This window comes from Hoplias malabaricus, chromosome 1 (assembly GCF_029633855.1).
Source record: "Hoplias malabaricus isolate fHopMal1 chromosome 1, fHopMal1.hap1, whole genome shotgun sequence".
Classification (NCBI taxonomy): Eukaryota; Metazoa; Chordata; class Actinopteri; order Characiformes; family Erythrinidae; genus Hoplias; species Hoplias malabaricus.
The window spans coordinates 25,783,006-25,804,115 of NC_089800.1; the positions used below are offsets into that span (position 1 = coordinate 25,783,006).

Below are 21,110 nucleotides of genomic sequence, written 5' to 3' on the forward strand. Positions count from 1 at the left end.
TAAACATGATCTTTTCACATTAGTTGCTGAAGTGGTCATTATATATATATATATATATTATATAACATTAATTATTATATATTTAATTTACAATTTTTGGTGGAAACAAAATCCTTTGTTAGCCCAGTTTTCAACAACTAGGACCCCACACAGGACCCCCACAGGGCAACTTCCTGTGTCCACTGATGAAGGACTAGAGGATGACCAACACCAACTGTGCAGCAACAGATCAGCTACTGTCTCTGACTTTACATCTACACGTTGGAGCAATGGAATAGGTGTGTCAAACCGAGTTTAAAAACTTTAGCAGCAGCTGCTGTGTCTGATCCATTTGTACCAGCGCAACTCACTAAACACACCACCACCAGGTCAGTGTCACTGCAGCGCTAAAAATTATTCACCACCCGAATAATACCTGTTCGGTTGTGGTCGACATTCAAGGGTTTAAATTATTCTTCAACAGCTGCCACACATAACACATTTTTTTCAGAGCATTTGATTTATTGATATGTACTTGTTGCCATGTACTTTGTTGTTGCACTCCTTCTCAGCCTTTGACTCCTAGCCTAAAATGGCCTATTTTAGTCTCCATGTCAATATCGTGTTAAACAATAATGCCTGTCTGTCTCTGTTGGCCAAACCAGTCAAACCTTTGTATTCAAGTCCAAAGATGACATCACAATTAGCACTTCCCTCACCCCATATCCTTGTCTGCACCTGTTGTCCCAGGATGCCTGGACTTCTTCCTGGTCATAGTAAGTTCAAGTGAAACCAGTAGAATCAAAGGTCATTGTCTACTGGCAGTCCCAGCATTGTTTTTGTTCTGTAATCATCGGGTGCTAAGGTCAAAGTCTGTTTAGTTTAGGGCTGTTGTACGACAGGGTGCACTGACCAGGTCTGAAGTGCTCTTTGAACGCTTCACTGCTTATTTTTGTTGTTATATTGAGGAAAAGGATGTAACTCAACCTTTATGACTAAACTATAGGAGATACAACACAATTGCTTACTCAGTCCTAAAACATAAGGACTATTATACAGTAATTCCAAACTTGCCTGCAGCGACTGACCATTTAAAGAACCCATGTAATGGAAACTGCCCTTTCTCAGGTTTTGGTGTAGTATGTAATCATTACAGCTTCATAGCATACTTTCATATCATTCTCTGTTATATCTATATGTAAGGACCCATTTTAAATGTATTGCATTTGTGGGGTCACAAATTTGTGGGTCTGCCTACTCTCATTGAATATAAGGAGTGCTTCAGACCAGACTACATTTGAATCAGGCACAAGATCAGGCAGCCAATCAGAACAGAGATCATTAACATATATATACAGTCTGCTTGTATTGTAAGACGTAAAGAGAAGTTTAAATGGTCAGGTAAAACTGAACCGTGATAGTTTTTAATACATAAAAACACACAAACAATTTGCAAACCACAAGGGGGGCCATCTAAGGCATTATAGTCATTACATGTTAAAAATATCAGCACTAAAATATGAAGCAATTCAAAATGCCCTGATTTCAGTTGTTTTGAGCATGAACAGATGCATCACCATTGTCCTCATCTGAATCAATTCAGAGCTGCAGTTGACCTCTTAAAATGTATAATCAGCCTTCCGCAGCAAAAGGCAGGGCAACCCAAGAGTCAAACAGGTGATGGCTTTGAATGTTGGAACAGATTGAGCCGGGGGAGCAGATATAGGGAGGGGCAGCAGCACCTTCACATTTTTTTCTGTACTGGAGCAAGCTGTGAACCTCTTGATGGCAAATAGTGTTTCCCAGCAGGATCTTGCCCTACAGTGTGTTTGCTTAAACCAGAGCTAAAGCCTGCTCATGTGGACTGCTGAGGTGTGAACTTGGTGTAAAATCAAAAGCTGTGATACATGTTTATCAAAATAAAAGTAGACATCACTGTACCTTTTACAATGATATCTTACTTACCTTAGGTGTCTGTAAACCCCATCTTGATTTGGTTTTTATTGAGCTTTAAGTGGAAAGTATAAATGAAAACTGCAAACCTTTATGTCTTTAATAACAACGTTATTCATTTATTTATCTATTAATGGTGGTAATAGTGGACTAGAGGCAGTTTCTGAAGTGCACTAATCTAACGTGTAATTGAACAGGTCTAAGCCCGAGGAGATGGAGCTCCCCTGTGCTGGTTACGTGTAATCATACAAGATCTTAATATAGGTCTGCCTAATTATATCACAGCCTTGGTATGAGGGACACATGCTTGTGCTGTGGCTTTAAGGCTAGGAGGAGTGTACGTGAGGTTGGTATTTCTTTTCCCACCTGTTTTCCAGAAAACCCCGCCTGCTGGGCTCTGAGTGGTGACTATGAACTCGTAGGCGATCCCTATGCAGGAGGAGAGATGGGTTAACCAATCACAGTAGAGGGGGCGATATTCTATCAGCCAATCGTTGTGCAGCAGGGTTGGGCTTGACGGAATACGGGTGGCCGTGTACATGGCATTGCAGAGTGCCGGGGATAACCTCGCATAAACAATTCAGCCAGTCTACTGCATTGAGTCTCAAGCCGTGAGAGAAGGACAGAAAAGGCGCGTAGTTCGGGTAGACCCTGTCTTTTAAGAAAATTATCCCACTGAGCTTGGCTTTGTCTATGCTGAAGTGTAATCCCGAGCATGTGGCCTGAAGACTGTTAAAGACCGTAGAAGACTGTAGCCCCACAACGCAGCACAATTCTCAGAGGACTCTCTCATCACATGAAGCCATTTGAACAGGTACGTGCTCAGCTGAGGGTACACAGCCCTGATGTGTAACATTAGCTGCTTTAAAGAAATGGATTGTCCTCAATTACTCCCTAATGTGGGCAAATGAATCCTGAATTACCTCAGCTAAAGGTAATTGGTCTTACATTCAACTCGCTTGTGAAGCTTGATAGGCTCTATATTTTCTCAGCGTTGTAAAATAGGCAGCAGTAAAAAAAAAAAAAAAAGAAAGAAGCGGGAATGTCACACTGTGGTGAGGTATTACCAAGAGATGACGTTTCCATTTTGTTTCATTGTGGCCAGCCTTGGCTCTGCTGCTGTTCTAGGTTGTTAGCCAGTGTTGACTCGTAAACATTGGGTACGGGGTGGTTCAGTGAGTCAGAGGATGACATTTTGTTTCATGTGAACAGTCACCTAGCTGACATGAATGTGAAGAAAAGCAGTGCACATGGGAAGACTGCTTTGAGATTGGACAACATGGGTCTTCCATATATTACAAGTCCCAACACAGCTCACACAAAGAGCAGGATATTGCCTCTGATACTGATAGATTCTCTAGCCTGTGGTACTTTGTGGTTCGCTCGTTTTAGGAGGTCTACAAAACAGATACATGGCACTTCCCTCAGGTCCTGTACACTCTTGACCAGCAGATTATTTGACCTGGGGGCTCCAATGGTTTCCATAGGCCAAGATTAATATACAGGTCAAAGTCTTTAATTCCTGTCTGTGATACTCTGAGTAGCCCATGTAGGTTTGGACAAAAATAGATCACAGCACTTAAAGACAGTTCGCCGTACATATCACAATATATATATATATATTTTTTGTATATATAAATTAATAAAAATGAAAATATTGCTGTCTTGCTCTATATATATAAGAAAGCCTTTAATGTTATTTATTGACTAAGGAATCAAAAAATGCTTAACATCTTTTTAAAACCGATAAGAAAGCAGTGAGTCATTTCCACCCTTGCTGCTCCTCGTGAACTGTTGAATGCTTTAGTGCTTGGTCTGGATGATAACCGGCAGTATGGATTTTGGCACAGAGACTTTATTAAGTTCTTCGCATTTCCAATCAATGTGGAGCTGTGGAGCGCTGTAGTAAATGTCAGAAGGTCAGGAGTCACAGGCTGAAAGGTCATGGATTTATTAGTTCAGGTGTTTGTAGATGGCCCTCCTTAATTGTGTAGATAAATCTCCTAATCTCTTTGTTAATGAACTTTTCTAGTGCCATCTTTCTCAACCTTTCCTGTGGCGAGTAATGAAAAAGGAGTATTTTAGATGGATGGTTTTGGGGCAGCGCCGTCAATGACCCATGGTGTGCTCGTTTGTGTAAATACAGATGACAGAAAACTGTTTTGACGGTAGGCACGGGTTGGAAATGTGTCGGTTTTAAACATTATCAGGATAAATTGTTCATGGCTATATCTTGGACATAGACCGCGTTTCATAAAATCACTCACCAATTACATGTCCTTTCATAAAGAGAGAGTTAATACTATGTTACACAGACCGATGGGGGCTCCTCATGTAAAAAGAGAAAATATTTTATATTGAAATGAGCAAATGATGGCTCAGAGTGTTACTCACGTTTATGACCTAAACAGTCATGTTAGCCAAGTCCAAAAATAAATCCATCTATCCATCCATTATCTGTAACCGCTTATCCAATTTAGGGTCGCGGAGGGTCCAGAGCCTACCTGGAATCATCGGGCGCAAGGCGGGAATACACCCTGGAGGGGACGCCAGTCCTTCACAGGGCAACACAGACACACACACATTCACTCACACACTCACACCTACGGACACTTTTGAGTCGCCAATCCACCTGCAACGTGTGTTTTTGGACTGTGGGAGGAAACCGGAGTACCCGGAGGAAACCCACGCGGACACGGGGAGAACACACCAACTCCTCACAGACAGTCACCCGGAGCGGGAATCGAACCCACAACCTCCAGGCCCCTGGAGCTGTGTGACTGCGACACTACCTGCTGCCCCACCGTGCCGCCCCCAAAAATAAATAAATAAATAAATAAATAACCAATCACACCCACAACCCCAAAACCATAATTTGTGGCCTTATTCAAGAAATGCTTTAATGACGCTGGGTATGCATATGTTTTTTGTTTTAAGTGCAATATATATTGCTTGATTTTTCAATAGTGCTTTTGAAAGAATGAACATTTCTAGAATGAATGGGGTGATTGTGTGGGGAGAACATAATGATAATTATAATAATAATGATTCTGTTAAAACTGCATTTGAGTGTGAATCAACCTTTTTTATGTTCATATATATACTTTCAATCCAGTCTAAAGTAGATCAAGAATCATTGAGCACTCACTAGCAACCAACGTTATCTATCTAAGAACCCTTAAATGAGAGTAAATTATGGTTCTCCATATAGACTTCACTGGTAGGTCAGTTGTGGAAAATGTTTAAACACGTGGAAAAGACTGATTAGTCTTGTTTATCTAGACTTTAAATTTTTTTAATATGACTCTGTTTGTGCCTTTTGACCGTTATAACTCATCAGACCTCGAGAAACCAAAGTATGATTCATATCATCTTCTGAAGTATGGTGGGACTGTAAAACATTTCATGGCCAGTCGTGTTGGCCAGTCCTGCAGGTTGTTACCTGTTATTATGTCTTAATATATGTTGGGAAAGCTCACTTCAGACATGCTGCATTTCATTCCATACAAACTGAATTTGCAGAGCTGGCTGAAGCTGTGCAGTGGTTTATGAAATCCATGTCCTCTGTTGTGTTTTATTTTGTACTGCTTCTGTTTTCTTTTAATGTCAGCGAGCCAGGGTGGAGACCAAAGGGAGAACCTCGGTTCTGGAATTGTATCTGACAGCAGCAACTGATAAATGTAATTTTCAAGTGCGTGTGTTTCAGCTGTTGTTGTACTGCTTTGAGATGACCCCAGGCTAGACAGTCGCTCTGAGTACAAAATACAGGTTTGTGAACTCTTGCTTTGTGTTTGTTCAGGGAAATTGCCATGCCATTTTATCACATGGTGACTTGAATTACAAGGCCCAGGTGATGGGACTTTGACCTTAATGCCTGGTGTGATCAGCTAGGAGACAGAATTAGGAATGTTGGTGTCTGGAACAAAGGGGTTCTGCAACAGAAATGCCATGTTAATTCGTGTAAGAGAGAGGGCGGATAAGGAAGCAGGAGGAATGCCATTGAAAGTGTATGCGCGTGTCTAAGAAGCATTGTGTGGTTTTGTGTGCAGTGTATGGTTGTGTACATGAGAGCGACCACACACTCTGCATGTGAATGAATGCATGTGCATGCACAGTGAGGGTTATTGTTCACAAGGTAATGACAGACTCATCTACTGGACATAAGGTCATGCAGTCCATCAATCATGACCCATAATTGATTGACTGTAATGAAGATTGAGCTGCATTATTCATAGTTTGGAAAAAGAAAAACAAAACAAAACAAAAAAAACAACAACAGCATAGCCACGCTCAGATCGAGGTCAGATAAATCAAGTGAAGAGGTGCACACGCAAGCAGTGCCTTGTTCAAAAGACAACGGGCTGGACATGATCTTGTAAACAGAACAGATCAATGAGAGCATGCCAGCAAAGATCTCAGCTGCACCAGCTTTTAAGAAGAAGACGTTTACAGTAGCTGTTAAATGGGATCACGCTATGGTGTGTGAGGAGGAGAGTAGGAGGGGAAATATATAAAAAAAAAAAATGAAAAAGACAAATGCAAGCAAAGAGTCCTGTATTAAACTAATGGCGTAAGCAAAAGTAGAGGGCAAAAGGAAAAGAAGGATCTTAAATCATGTCTCCGGGTGCCAGCTCATCTGTCAGCAGTGCCGCACAGAAATGATTTTTCCATCTGTAGAATAGAAATGTCAGCCCAGGGCGAGCAAGGTGTATCGGTGACATTTTTATAGAGTGGACTGGTATTATGCACGCGATTTATGGCCCACGTAAGAGCCGCCGCACATGCGAAAACACTCCCTCGGTTTTAACTAAGGTGACTACGGCTGGAGTGAGCTTTCATCAAGTCAATAAGGCCAGAGATTCGGATAATGATGTTTTCAACATGAGCTGCCTCATATTGAGATGCTAATACAGGGCAGTACGCTGCCTGAATACAGAGAGTGTGAGAGAGAGAGATGGAAATGCAGAGCATGTAGGCTTCTGCCAACAGGTTTCACAGTTTTGTTTTGGTTTTTTTTTTTTTTTGGTTTGTGGGAGAAGATTCCAGAAAGAGCACTGTGTGTATGAGTAGGTACACGCTGTATGTTCTCTGTTCTCTAAAGAACACGATGTTAAAATTGGAGATTTAGAGTACGACTGTTGGTCTTTTCGGCTTCTTTCCCATCTTTGTGATATCCTGTTGTAAGAGATAAGACAGAGTTGTGTGCTTTTACAAATACTCCTGGACACTGGGTACTTCAAGATAACAGCTGTGTTGTGAGTTGAAAAGGAGTTTCATTCATAGACAAAGCCATCCTCTCATTCATTCCTAAGACAATGTTATTCAGAGTGGTGTGAAGTGGAATGATGCGTACCGCCTCTGAAAACTAATATTTTTCTATTATAGAACCCAGTGATTACAGTGTGTACATTGAAAGTGACCAGTATGTGTCTTCTGAGTTCACATATGTAATTTTGATCATAGTAAAACAGTCAGAATGGGCACTGTTATATTAAAACATATATTTAAGGGCAGAATCTTAGAAATATCATCAAACAATGTCTCAGGCAGAAGGCAACATATCTGTAACCGCGTCATGTATTAACTCTCTGTGAGGACACTTTTAGAGACACTTCAAACCCCTGCTGGTTTCTGTCTCAGTTTGCTTCTCTAGAATTCACATCAAACCACTCTGAATGACTTTGTTTACATCTTAGTCATTGAAATATGCATAAAATTTAGCCAAATCAGTGCCCTGTCAAGAGCAAATGGATGACGCTTTTTTTTTATGTGATGTGTCCCTGGCACTATCTGATGAGACTTGTGTGGGCCTGCCCATGAATTTTTTGACTGACCGTTTGTTTCATGCACACCAAAGCTTTGCTCTTCACCCTATGCCTCTGGACAGCTCTAATGGCCATAGGAAGAAAGGCTGCAGTGGGTTTTCTTTGTGGCAGGCTCAGCATAATTGAGGGCTCGAGAGGACACAGTAGGGGTGATGGTTAAATTGGACTTAGAGCTGTTATTCAACGGTGTCTTAATTTAACTACCCCGCAGTTATATTAGGCAAAGCCCACAGAGAAAAGTGGCTCACTTCGAATGCCAGTCATTCTATACTGATGCTGAGACTTTTGAAGGTTACGGTCCTGTCTGTGGCTTGGTCCTGACGGATTGATGTATGTCCCCTGTCGAGCGCAGAATTCTGAGTCCAAGGCCGCCGCAGTGCCGTCCTGTTTGGGGGGTGGGGGGATTGAGTTGGGGTTGGGGGTGGATAAAAGGGGGAGGTGGGTGTCCTTCACAACTTCTTAGCCGCCTGTCCTTTCTGGAGCCTTCACAGCTCAGGCAAGGGCATTGTGTCAGCTACAATAAGCTGAGCCGCGGAGCACTTCACCCTTACATAATCATCTGACTCTAATGCAAGCATCTGACACGGTGCAGGCACTCGCACCAGGCCCTGCGAAGAGGGGTGGGGCGGTGAGGGGCCGGCTGAGATATCCCAACTTCATTATGTCTTGTTCTTTGGAGAGCTTTTTTAGAAATTAAATTTGCCCAGCAATTAACTAAAAGGGGAGTTTTTTTTTTTTTTGTAGAATGTATGAATGACTGGGAAGATTGATATATGGTGAGAGCGAAGGGACAGTGGCATGTGCTGGGGAAGGGAAGGAGAGGGTTATGGATTTACTGCCATTTTGAGAAGTCTTTGGCTGAACATGTAACAAGGTTAGAGTAAGAATTAGCACATGTTAAAAGAGCAGCACAACATGCCTGAGTACTGTCCTGTGTTGTTCGTATGTGGAGTAGAAGCAGGGTAGGAGCATATCTACAGGTTTGTGGTGTGGAATAGAAAGATCTTGCTGGTTGCAGATTTTTTTTGGTAGAACTGTTCAATATTATATTACACCAAAAATCACAACCTGCTTAAATAAGCATTCTACTATTCTACGAGAAGAGTAACTCGGCCGACAGCATGACTAATGTAAATATGTAGCTTTTCATGTCATGGTTCAAATATAGTCTTAAAAAAAAGAAGAAAGGAAGCAACAGATCAATAGTATAATACTCTGCTTTTCTGCCATATTAATGTATTTGGAAAATGCATCGTAACCCATGCAAAATGTATTTTTCAAACAGTGTTTGTATTTGAAAGGATTTTGTGTAATAACTGTCAGTGAGATAACTTTCAGAGGCATTAAATGTGTCAGACGTTTCGTTTCTGTCACTACCACTGAACAATTCAGGCTTGATGAGATTCTCTAGAATGGATTATTTTACATCACACCAAAATAAATGGCTGTGTTTACTTCTTAATGATTTAAAACTATATATATTTAAAAAAATCCCACAAGCAATGATGTGATACTAAAGGCTAGATTTTGATCATAATCACTCTTTTACTTTTTAAATTGATAATACATTTTTACAGGTATAGGCTCAGTACAGATACCGGGCATAGGGTCTGTTTTGTGCTGGCAAAGGCAGGTCATACATTTTAAATTTGGCTGGTTTGCGTGTTCCTTAAGAGTTAATTAAACTGAACCCATTAACCAGTAATCTATAGCATATGGTCAAGCAAGAGTATAGTGACAGGAATTGTCTTTAAACCTTGATGTATCTTTTGTGTACTGGGATCAAAAGATTATAATATTTGTAGCTAGGCCTGATGTATGACATGATAGTAATATCAATAATATACTCAGTAATGATAGACACATCATCAGTAGTGATTTGAAAAAAAAAAGGTTTTGATTGAACGTTTGATATTTTCACTTAAATACATTAAATGCAAACTGTTGACAGCACATAACGACCACACAATCCCCAAATTTTCCAGTCCTGTCCCTTGATAACGTTATGAGTGACACTCATACAACAGCTTTAAAACCAGAGGAAGTGACAAAACCTTCCTTACTCACAGTTTGAAAACATGCCTTGTCTTGTACTTGAGAATTATTTTTAACTTTTGTTTTTTGTTCCCGAGAAGCTATTGACATTGGAAGTAATTTATAACACATCATGATGTTAGGTCACTCTACCTCAAAGTTCCTATTACAGTTTACATTTATGTTTCATTGTGTTTACAATGTTTGTAGCTTCTTCTAGGTGCTAAATTGATCAGCCTCAAAAGTTTTCATTCACTTTCTATACTAATTTAATGCCTCTTATTGATGTAGCTTAGTTTACTTCAAGTTGATTTCGTTATTTATTTATCAAGGTGATATCATTCCTTTGTTTCTGTTTATTTATATAGTTTATCTTAAATGTAATATAATTAACGGCACCGCTAACGAATGATACTTAACTATATCGCTTAGCCGTACTAGTGGCTCTACTTTCAGTCCTTATTAAGAATATTAGGGATCATTTGAATATGGAGATATACAGTACATCTTATCAGGTCATACACTTCACTCGGCGAAGGACAGTTTCCTAACCAGCCAGGCATACAAGATGCTAAGATTGAGTAGCTCTGACCTGTAGACTCATGTGTATTAAGCATGTCAATAAGAATGGCCTCTGTTTATATGATCTTATTCATTAGGATGCATCAGCTCGCTTAGATCCATATCTGAGTTGAGGAACGACATGGATGAGGATACATCTGCTGACTGTAGATAAAAAAAGCCTCACACTGGATCCATTATAATCCACAGAAAGTACACTGCAGCCTGATATTTAGTGCAGTCACAGCTGTTTTGAACAGTTCATTGTCATGAGCTGCTGTGGTATTAATGTGTGGGAACTCCTTTGCCCATGATACGAGAGGGTGCAAATGTTGCTCACTGAATCACTGTACTTAAGAGTAGACTAGGCTAATCTGTTGCTGAGCAACAGTGGTCACCCCTCACACTGTGGGTGGGAGTACGGTTTATGCTGTTACCCAGGGGAAGCATTTTTTAAGTTCAGGTCATGGCACATTGTTACGGCGTTGTGTGTTTGCCTTCCATGTTTGGGGCTGTGGAAAGGATCTGGCGTAGGGAGGACAGAAGCACCGAAGACAGCTGTGTAAATATTACAGTCCTGTGATTTCAGCACTGTGCTTTGATATGCTAATGCTTACCCTCCAAGAAAGGTGGAGACTTTCAGCTTGGAGTCGTTTGTAATCTGTTGTTTTGATTTGGTTTTATTGCTGTCACTGGGCTTTCTGTGAGAATTATGGCTTTAGATTTGTCAATGTGACACAGCTGTTTTACCATTTGATGATAGCTACTGGCTAATCTGAGCATTAGGCCCATTCTGTAACGGTGTCCTTATGTTTCGAGAGCATACAATTCTGATCATTGGAATTGAAATCAGTTAGTTTTAAACATATATTTCAAATAGGACTGTGAAAAGTGGTCAAGAAAACGTATTGAGCATATTGCAGTTTGTCTGACACCAACCTGAAACCAAATATTCAATATAAATCTTAGTAAATAAATATTTAAGCAAATTTTCTTGATAATGACAGGTCTATCTCAAACATTTTTCTCTGGAAGAGCAGACCTTTGAAGCAGTGCTCTGATACTGTGCTAACAATGTCTACATTTTGTTACTTTAACAGCATTTGTCAGCTTATAGAAATAAATGTTCTATTTCTAATCATTTTATTCATCTAATCAAGTTCATGTTTATGGATATATCATACCTTATTTTTACCATGTAAGCTTGCTTACAATTCCACACTGTCTGTACCTACCATGTAAGAAAGCTTATAATAAACTACTGTCTGTTGTTACTATGTAAGCAAGCTGTGGTTATGTCACTGTGAATCGGATAAATACGGTGGTATCAGCCTCAGACCTGACCCAGATCAGCAGGTTGTTTTCCTCCAACCTGAGATAATTATCATCCATACCACTCCAGGACAGCTCTTTCCTATTCACTGGTGTATTACTAGTGGACATCTCCAATAATGGGGCCTGAAACTTGATCCAGATCATTCTGTTGAGTGGATAAAGAGCTCTGTGCCTTTTGTTTTGTGTCAACGATAGTTCAAGGTTGTTATCTAATGCAGGAGTCACATCAAGGTCAAGCAGGTTGTGATGCATTGTTTTGCCATGGCATGAAAGACATACTATCTTGATGTAGACCTTCTTAAGTGTCAGAAAAGGGACGAGAAAATAAAGAACCCCAAAGCAAGAGTACGGCCCTGCAGACACCAGACACATATTTGGAAAGTGTGTGTTCTGGCAGTTTAAGTGAATCATAGGTGACTCATTTAATTAACCACCCATCATTTATTGTGCAACCGACTAAACATTAGCTTTAAATGTTCTTACACTGAGAGGTCACAGGGGAAAGACGTATTCATCCTGGAATTGAGAAAGTCAACATCTTCAAACAAGGGTTGACAATGCTTTACTGTGAGGCCTTGTTCATAATACTCTTCCAATCAACTGACATTAACCTACGTAAACATTTATTAAGGCTTATTCCAGTAAGTCAGTTATGATGGCTGCTGTTGTCAACTTTGATGTAAAGTGGATATAACGCATATTTGTAAGATTTTTTTAATGACATTGGGTTGCATCATGAAGCACTATTATTTCACCCCAGAAACTGCCATGTTACCAGCTAATGTCAGGAGAATTTAATGTCATCAGACATAAATGGTATGTCTACTTCACATCAAGTAACACCTGCGTGTGTTTATGATTGCTGATGTAGGTTTATGTCAGTTATCGTGAAGGGCTTATGTAGGTGTAGCTCTATGAACACGGTTACCCAATAGTGTACACAGATTTAGTTCTCTTTGCAGGGCAGAGTGATTTCTGAAACAGTGCTGTGCTCATTTGTGGCATCAGCATAATGGAAGTGGAACACGGAACCAGAACTGCTACGCTCTGTGAAAATTATCTGGGCCAAAGGTGCTCAGAAAATATGTGGCACTTGTTTGATTGCTAGATCTTGCTGATAGCTGGATGAATCATATTCTTTTGATATGCTAGTAGGTGTCTTCTGTGGGAGGCATACTGTAACATTTTCTTTTTCTTCTCCTTCTTTTAGATAAAAGTTTTTAGAGGTGGCTTTTAGCCAAATGTGTTTTCCCTGACAAAGGAGGTGTTGCATAAGATATGAGAGGTGACGAAGCTGTCACCTTGAATTCAGGTGCTGAATAGAGCACCCTCCCAGCAGCCTGCAGAGACAAGTTTATCTCATTTCACAGTGTCAAAGTCAAGCCGAGGAGATTTTAAATAGTCAGAAACGACCTCTTTTTGAACTTGTCAGGTGTGAGATGCAAAATGGTCCGCGACCCTCTGCGAACTGAGCTAAAACTCAGGTCAGCTGCCGTGACACCATTTGGAATACGGTTCAGTGAACCTCGGCTTCACCCGCAGTGGCCACACGCTTTTTTATTTATTTTTTTTTACCTTTTTATCTGTGCCATTGTGCCGCTTATGTAACACAGTTCAGCAGTTAGCACCCGACACTCCAGCCAGACAACTGATGGAGCTGGCCTTATTTTTTTTTTTCTAAGCCATCTACACTTTTTTGTGGCTTGACCTTACTGATTAGGATGAGATTAGAGCTGACCTGAAAACATTTGGGTGCTGTAAATAAGGGCAGTGATCTAATTAAAGCTCAGGCCTTTTCGTACACGTGCTTTTTTGTGTAGGTTGACTGGAGGTAGCAAGGAGAGATGAAGGTGATAAAACATCCAAAGTTCCCTGTAAATGTGATGAAGACTGGAGCAGCACTGGGTGCAGCCATTAAAGATAGTTTATAGCAGGCCAGCACACTAAACCCCTACACTCCCTTCACCCCTGCCTACACACACACACACATACACACACACACACACACACGTGTAAACCTATCTATCAAAAGACTTGACCTGCTCATGAGTGATTGGTCCCTCTGTTGTTATGAAAATTTCAGTTTCCTTCGCATATATGCAGACAGTACTATACTCATCTTTCAGTTAATAAAATACACCTGATAGGCATTTACTTCTTTTAAATTAGTAATTCACAGAGCTGGAATACAGTTGGATCATATGGTTGTGTCCAATAGCGTATGCTTTAAAAAATATGCATGGATTTCACAGGTGGATTTTTACTTGGCATTGTACATGCTTTTACACAAATATGGGTTCGTATGTGGAAAAAATGTGCAATTGTCACAGGCGAGAACATTTAAATAATGTGCAGCTATTGACTTGTATCTTTCACATATGGGAAAAAGATGTGTATTCCATAAAAAAATAAATGTATGCTTTGGTACACTATTTAGGAAATGAACGTAAGAACCACAAGATGAGATTATACAAGTCTTGGTACGATACTGCTTTTGATTTCTATAGCATCCATTATAGTTTTGTTTGTGATTACATTTGTAAAGGTGATGTGCCACTCTGAATGAAAACCTCCAACTACTGCTGGGCATTTAAATGAAAAATTAATCAAAACCCACATTCTGAACCTCTATCCCATGTAATTTTGCTCATTTTATGCTTCATGCATTCATTGTTTATTTTTTATTCTTTTAAAGTGTGATCATGTACTGTACCTTTAACAAGATGAATAACCATTAGTATGTCATGTGTGTTTCCTTCAGTAGTTGTAAAATTAAATATATGATTTTCATTAGAAAAACAGGTCTTAGCTTTAAAGGTTGAGCATATTTACCCATTTACAAAGAAAATAACCATTAATTAATTGTAACTGAGGTAAGAATTCAGTTTTGAGATCATATGACTTATCATTACCTCCAACTAATGTAAAGTGTATGTCCAAGTCAAAAACGCTTTCTTTTTAAGAAAAAGATGGTCTATGGTTTCAGACCTCAGAAAGTGAAAGTGACTTCCTGTCTGTGTTTGTGTGATGTGGGATTGAAAGATAATAAGTTGCAAAAATATGATAATGATTCCTTTTTGAGTGGCATTTCCCTTTTTTATGTGATTTTTTTTTTTCCCTGATAATCTCACTTGACGTGCCTCTAATCTGCAAAGGTCCTTTGTTTGCCCTCCACACTAACAGATAGGGATGCTGTCCTCTGTGGCTCGTGGAACAAAGAAGAAAATATAGTCGCTGGCTGCAAAGCGCTGCAGCGTGCGCCTTTTAAAATTCCCGTCCGCTTTCAGCACTCGGTAACCTTGCGGAGCTCTGACTTCATCCTGGAACAATGTCAGATCCATGTAGATGAATATAATTAAACAGGCGCTTATCATCCAGCTGGGGAAAGTTTAGCGGTGGGTCAGCCTTGTTTGCCTCTCCGCGCTGAAGGTCAGGCCAGGGTTAGACTGGCAGTTCACAGGAAGGGAGGTATGCACTCACACTGCAGGCCAACAACACAAGAACATTTTCCAGTTCACAAAAAGGCTATTTTTATACCCCCTGTCTGTTTACATTGGTTCAAGACAGTATTGGAAGTAGTGTCTGTGTCTAGTTGTCTTCATGGTCTGAGTTTATGAAGAGGCCTCTATAGGCAAATACATGGCTGTTTCTCAAATAGAGAGAACTAATACCATTACAGATGAGGTGTTACCTCTCAGCATGGTTGTAATGATCCAATCCATCGAAAAGCAGAACCGTAGCTGTGTGTTCAGAAGTTTGGGAAACTGTAATCAGTAGTAGTCAATGTATTGTTGTTGTTTTTACTAAAATATATATATATATATATATCCACTACAGAGAACACACTGTATTTCACGGTTACTGTCTGTTTACTAAATTTAATATGGTAAGTTAAAATGAAGCCTGTGGTAAAGGTATGCCTTTTGTGTTATTTTCTAATAGAAAAAAATAGAAATTTCACTCTCAGTGGTATATTGTGACTTTTTAATGATAACATACATCTCCATTTTTGTCATCTTTGTCATAAATGGACCAATAGAAATGCTCAAATTATTTGGAATAATTTTTTATTTTACATTTCACATTCTCTTGTAAAGTTACTGTTTTACAGATATGTGTTTTTTTTATTGGACAGCAACAATAATTAAGTATGCTCCCTGCAGAAGATCAACAATATATGAAATTTGATCAGGGCTATGCAAACTTTACCAGTCTTTGCCTGCCTTATGGGTTGAGACCTACATAATCCTAAGCCAAGGAACTTGTCACAGCTGACATGATCCAGTTAGGCCTCAAGCTTTGATTCATACAATCACTAGCAGAACCATTGCTTTAGACGTTATGCGGGACAATATGTTATTTAATAAGGCGAAGGATTTTCATGGGCGAAAAAAGAAAAAAAGTCTTGCCATTAGCTGGTGGAATTATCTTCATGCTGATTGGGGCGAGGCAGGCCATGAAGTGGGTGAAAACGAGCGGCAGGCAGACTGCTGCATAGCTGGTGGCTGGGAGCACTATTTAATTAAGATCAGCTTGTCTCACATACAGCCTGCCTGATAAGAGCCTGAAAATGCATCTGGCCATATGAGTGCTTGATCTTTCTTTGCTGGGGTTAATGAAGGTGGTATCCTTAGAGTTATGAGATAAAACTCACTGGAACTTTTTAGTTGGGAGAAAAGGAACTGCATCTAACCTGCTTTCTCTTTGACAAAGCAAGACGGCATGTTGAGTAAACTTATGGTGAGGAATTAGGTTCTCCTGACTCTGTAGAATCGCTGGCCGGTAACAATCACATTCGGATTTAGCTCAAACGTTAGCCTAAGACACTTAAAGCCAAATGTTCAGGGTCGCGGTGGGTCCGGATCCTACCCGGAATCACTGGGCGCAAGGCGGGAACACACCCTGGAGGGGGCGCCAGTCCTTCACAAGGCAGCTCACACACTCACACCTAGGAACACTTTTGAGTCGCCAATCCACCTACCGATGTGTGTTTTGAACCATGGGAGGAAACCCACGCAGACACAGGGAGAACACACCAAACTCCTCATAGACAATCACCCGAAGTGGGAATTGAACCCCAGGGTGTCGGTGGGTCCGGAGCCTGCCCAGAATCATTGGGCGCAAGGCGGGAACACACCCAGGAGGGGGCGCCAGTCCTTTACAGGGCAACACACATTCACACCCACAGACACTTTTGAGTCACCAATCCACCTACCAATGTGTGTTTTTGGACAGTGGTAGGAAACCACCAAGAATGGGGAGAACACACCAAACTCCTCACAGACAGTCACCTGGAGCTGTGTGAGAGCGACACTCCCTGCTGCCCCACCGTGCCGCCCCTATTGACTCATATAATGATTATTTTTTTTATGCAGAATTCTTATTATGCTGAATGCCCTACATTTTCAATTCCTCCTTAATCTAGCTGTATGAAAAATGCATGGAATTCAGACACCATCTAATGAAAATATCAACATTAAACATATATGTTTTTTAAATTTATTTTTATTTTACAGTTGCATATTGTCTATATTCATAATATTTATGTAATTGATTATGTGTAGAATGCATATTTAATTTCATATTAAATGTTTAAAATGAAGTATTATGAAATAATATTATGGTCTGAGGCACATTTCTCTAGACGGCTTTTGTTGAAAATATATAATAAATGACTTTCCACTGCCTCATTCCATAGACCTTTGCAGACCGTAAGCAGTTTTTGAGATGGCCACATTACAAAGCTAAGGAGGAGTCTTGTTATTTGGTTATTCAAACTGAGCCCTTGTTTCAGGTTCACCTCATCAGTCTAGTCTTTATCAGGACTATGACAGGTGTTCAGTGCAGTGCCATATAAATATTAAAAGAGAACTTCAGTTGACTTTAGAAATGGACCTACTTTTTAGTTTCCTTAAAGTGAACTTTCACCTGCGTTATTGGTATTGCTGTTTTTGTTGTTGTTGGTTTTGAACTTTCTTGACTTTATATTTGCGCCTGTAATTCCTTACTCACGTGACTTTCATATTAGCTTCATAATAATTATAAAAAAACACAGTAGCTAGCTACTGAATAATAAATCTTGTGATAGGTAACTGAATAATAAGCCTAGGGTTAACGTACCGAAATACTTGTGATACTTTCCTTTATATTTCGCCAAGAGGACTTTGTCCTAGCATCCTGCCAGGCCTTATAAACTTAGCTGTTATTCCACAGGCCCAGCAGACCAACCTTACAGGCCTAGTATTTTCAGATAAGATATCTGGCAACATGTTCTTGTCCATACCAGAATAGGATGATGAACAACACTGAATTCCGTTCCCTCCCTGATGACTCCCTGGAGGTTAAACGAGAAAGCACTGGGTGCAGGCTAAAGCACACCCAAGTGCAGGACAAGAACAGCTGGGTGCAGGCATGGCTGCCGTCTGCGAGGTGTAAAGTTTCATCGGCCAGTTGGGCCGGCTCCATTTCCTCGGAAGGGGGCCCGTGCCTCTGAGAAGCTGTCATCATTCACGTCATAAATGTTCTTTTTGCATCAAGGTCCTCTCAGAAAAAGCCTCCCGTCTTGGGTGTCACTCCACGAAGTGTTAATGTAATGCTATACATACTAATTTGTGCCATGTCTCGGGTTGACTGTTTTTGATTGTGTAATGTGTCCGTGGCATCGCAGTAGTCCAACTGTACACACACTTATACATTCTTTTCATTTAAAGCAGACAGATTATATTTCATGTGGTCCAGAACTGTATTATGCCCTGTCCATAGGCCTAAAAACTCTTTGCAGCTTATGTACATATATGTCAGACAGTGAACGATACAATTAAATTTGTTTACAAATGTCCATCTCTTCTGAGAATGTGTGGAGAGCGCCTTTTGTTGTATTGAATGACCCTGTGATCTCCCATTCTCATGCAGAATTGTCTAGGGATTCTCACAGTCTTCGTGTATAGTACTTTTGGCTAGACAGCCAGATAGCTGTTAGATTCAAGCCAAGGCGTAAGGTTAAAGGTGCACAGCCTGAATGAAATGTCCCGTCACTGAGCTGATAATCCTCACAGCCACTGGAGACAGGCAGGATATTTGAGATATCCATCTGGGTGGCATGGGAAGGGTTTTGTCTTGCAGATGATGCAGTTCAAGGCTGGCTGCAGGCGGTGAGACCCTCACTGTGCTTCTGACGCCACTCAAGGTCACACACACCACACACACACACTCACCCCCTGACATTCAGCCACCAGAGAGAGAGAGAGAGAGACGCAGAGTGTGTACAAGTGTGTGTGTGTGTGTGTGTTTGTTTGTTGTGTGAGTGTGTGTTTTGTCTGTTTTTCAGTGCAAAAATGACCTGACTTTGGAAGATCAAAGGAAAAACAGGGCTACAATGTCAACCTCATATAAACATAGCAGCAACTGACTTTTGTGAAGGACATTTTTGTAAATGTTTATAATTATTTTTTTTCTTTTGAACGACCAGTGTTGTTTTTTTTTTAAACTGAGTTTAAGGACAGATTCAGATTACTGACATTTATATGTATGGAAGGGTTCTCGTATTATTTACAGGAATTTAAATATAGTTCACACCAACTACTCTGCAGTATAAAAACAGCGTGCGTTTCTGTGTACATGACAGGGACAGGGACAGAGACGGAGAGGGGGAGGGAGGTCGGACTTGATGCGAAAGTCGTCTCTCCCTGAGCGCCTGTGTGCTTTGGGCAAACAGAGTTCACTGTGAGAGCTAAGAGCTGCCAGGGCCTCATTTGCTCAGCCGCTTTCTCTCATCTCTCCCATTTGCAGACAACCTGAGACATGCTGTTTTCTGGCAGCTCCTCCACAGGCCTGTGCACATGTGGGGTTATCCTGAACCCATCCCCCAAGTTCACACACTTCACAGGCTTCCACATGTCCTTAGTGTTTAGATTTCGGTGTACATCTTTCTTAATGCTTTTACTTAAAACTTGTTTCAAGACACAGTGCTTTAATTTTTTTTTTTGGTACCATTCTCAGGAATTGTGAAATTAAATATTTACTATGAATACATATATAATTAGTAATTTTACATAATTTATTTTATTTGTGACCTAATGAAATGTCTTCCTTATGAATACAAATGTGGTACTGATTGAGTATTTGCCGTCTATACTAAGGATGTATATCTTCACCACTAATGTCGATTCGATACGCATCTCGATACACTGCCACCGATACGATATAATTGCGATACACTGAAAACCGTTGTCGATACGATGCGATACAAATCAACCCTGTTCAGGATACAATGCGATTCAAAAATGATTTGATAACGATATGACTTAATTATAAGAGGATTTGGTTTTATAAGTAATCATTCGATACAGTTAGTTGAGGTTTGAGGATGTATTAGCCTAACCCATCAGTTTTCTTAACTCAATAGCACAATTCTGCTTTACTCTCTGTAACAATCTGAGGGATGTATGCATCTGGTTGTTTTCAATGGAGTAAAACCAATACATAATATAAAAAATCCATAATTCAATACATTCAGACAGAGAATTACATTTTATTCAGTTTAATTACTCAGTTATATTCTCCGTCTATATTTATACAAAATGTATAAAACATATAAGATGAACAGTTTTCAAAAGTGCAGTATTAAAATCATGCATAGAGAAAATTATGATTTGCAACACATACTATTGTCTGCTAGACTTATCTGCTACTCCACACCATGCCGTCGTGCCGTCACCAGGTTTGTCGTGCTACTAACGTATTTTATAGCCCCACGGCATTGCTTGCAGATTGAGTGCATCTTGTTAAGTTGACCACCTCGCTTAAAAAAACCCAAAATATGGTCACACGTTTGATTTGTGTGTCTTTTTTGGTGCATTAAATATCTCTTTGTCGTTGCTAATGCTCTCGTTTCCTTCCATTTTTGTTGTGTACGTCTGCGTGCTTGAGTCCGTGCCTGAGGACACGATGGTGCATTTATGTTGCCTCAGAAAAAAAAAGAAATCAATAAAAAAATACGTTGACTCAGAAAATACATTACAATAAGGAACTAATACTGCAAAACAAAACACCCGATTTAACCATGGTATTTGCCGATGCAAAAAGGCTAGAGGCGATGCACCGTAAATTCGCCCGCAAATTAAACCCGATGCAACTTGAATCTACCGGTGCAGTCGCATCGCAGACATGTGTGCCGAACCACCGATGTGAATCGGTGAATCTCCCCATCCCTAGTCTATACATATTCATCTAGGGGCATTTTCACTCCTGCTTTTTGCTCTGATTAAATCAAACTCTGGTTTGTTTTCACCCTGTGTGCACTTAGTTTCCCTTTGTGAACACAAACCAAACCAAGGAAAAACGCTCCAAGATTATGAACAATGAACTATGACCATAGCAAACAATCTACAGCTGTGAAAACTACACTGTAATGGTTGAGTTTGT

At 40.2% G+C, this 21,110-nt stretch overlaps 1 protein-coding gene across 1 annotated transcript in view; it reads left to right on the plus strand.

Moving 5' to 3' along the window:
• The first annotated feature begins 2,529 nt into the window (after positions 1–2,529).
• The window catches only part of nrip1a (nuclear receptor interacting protein 1a), a 37,815-nt gene continuing 19,234 nt past the window's right edge, over positions 2,530–21,110 (plus strand). The window contains exon 1 of the mRNA XM_066660570.1: positions 2,530–2,746. The gene's annotated coding sequence lies outside the window, so the exon portion shown is untranslated. The remainder of the gene's footprint in view (positions 2,747–21,110) is intronic.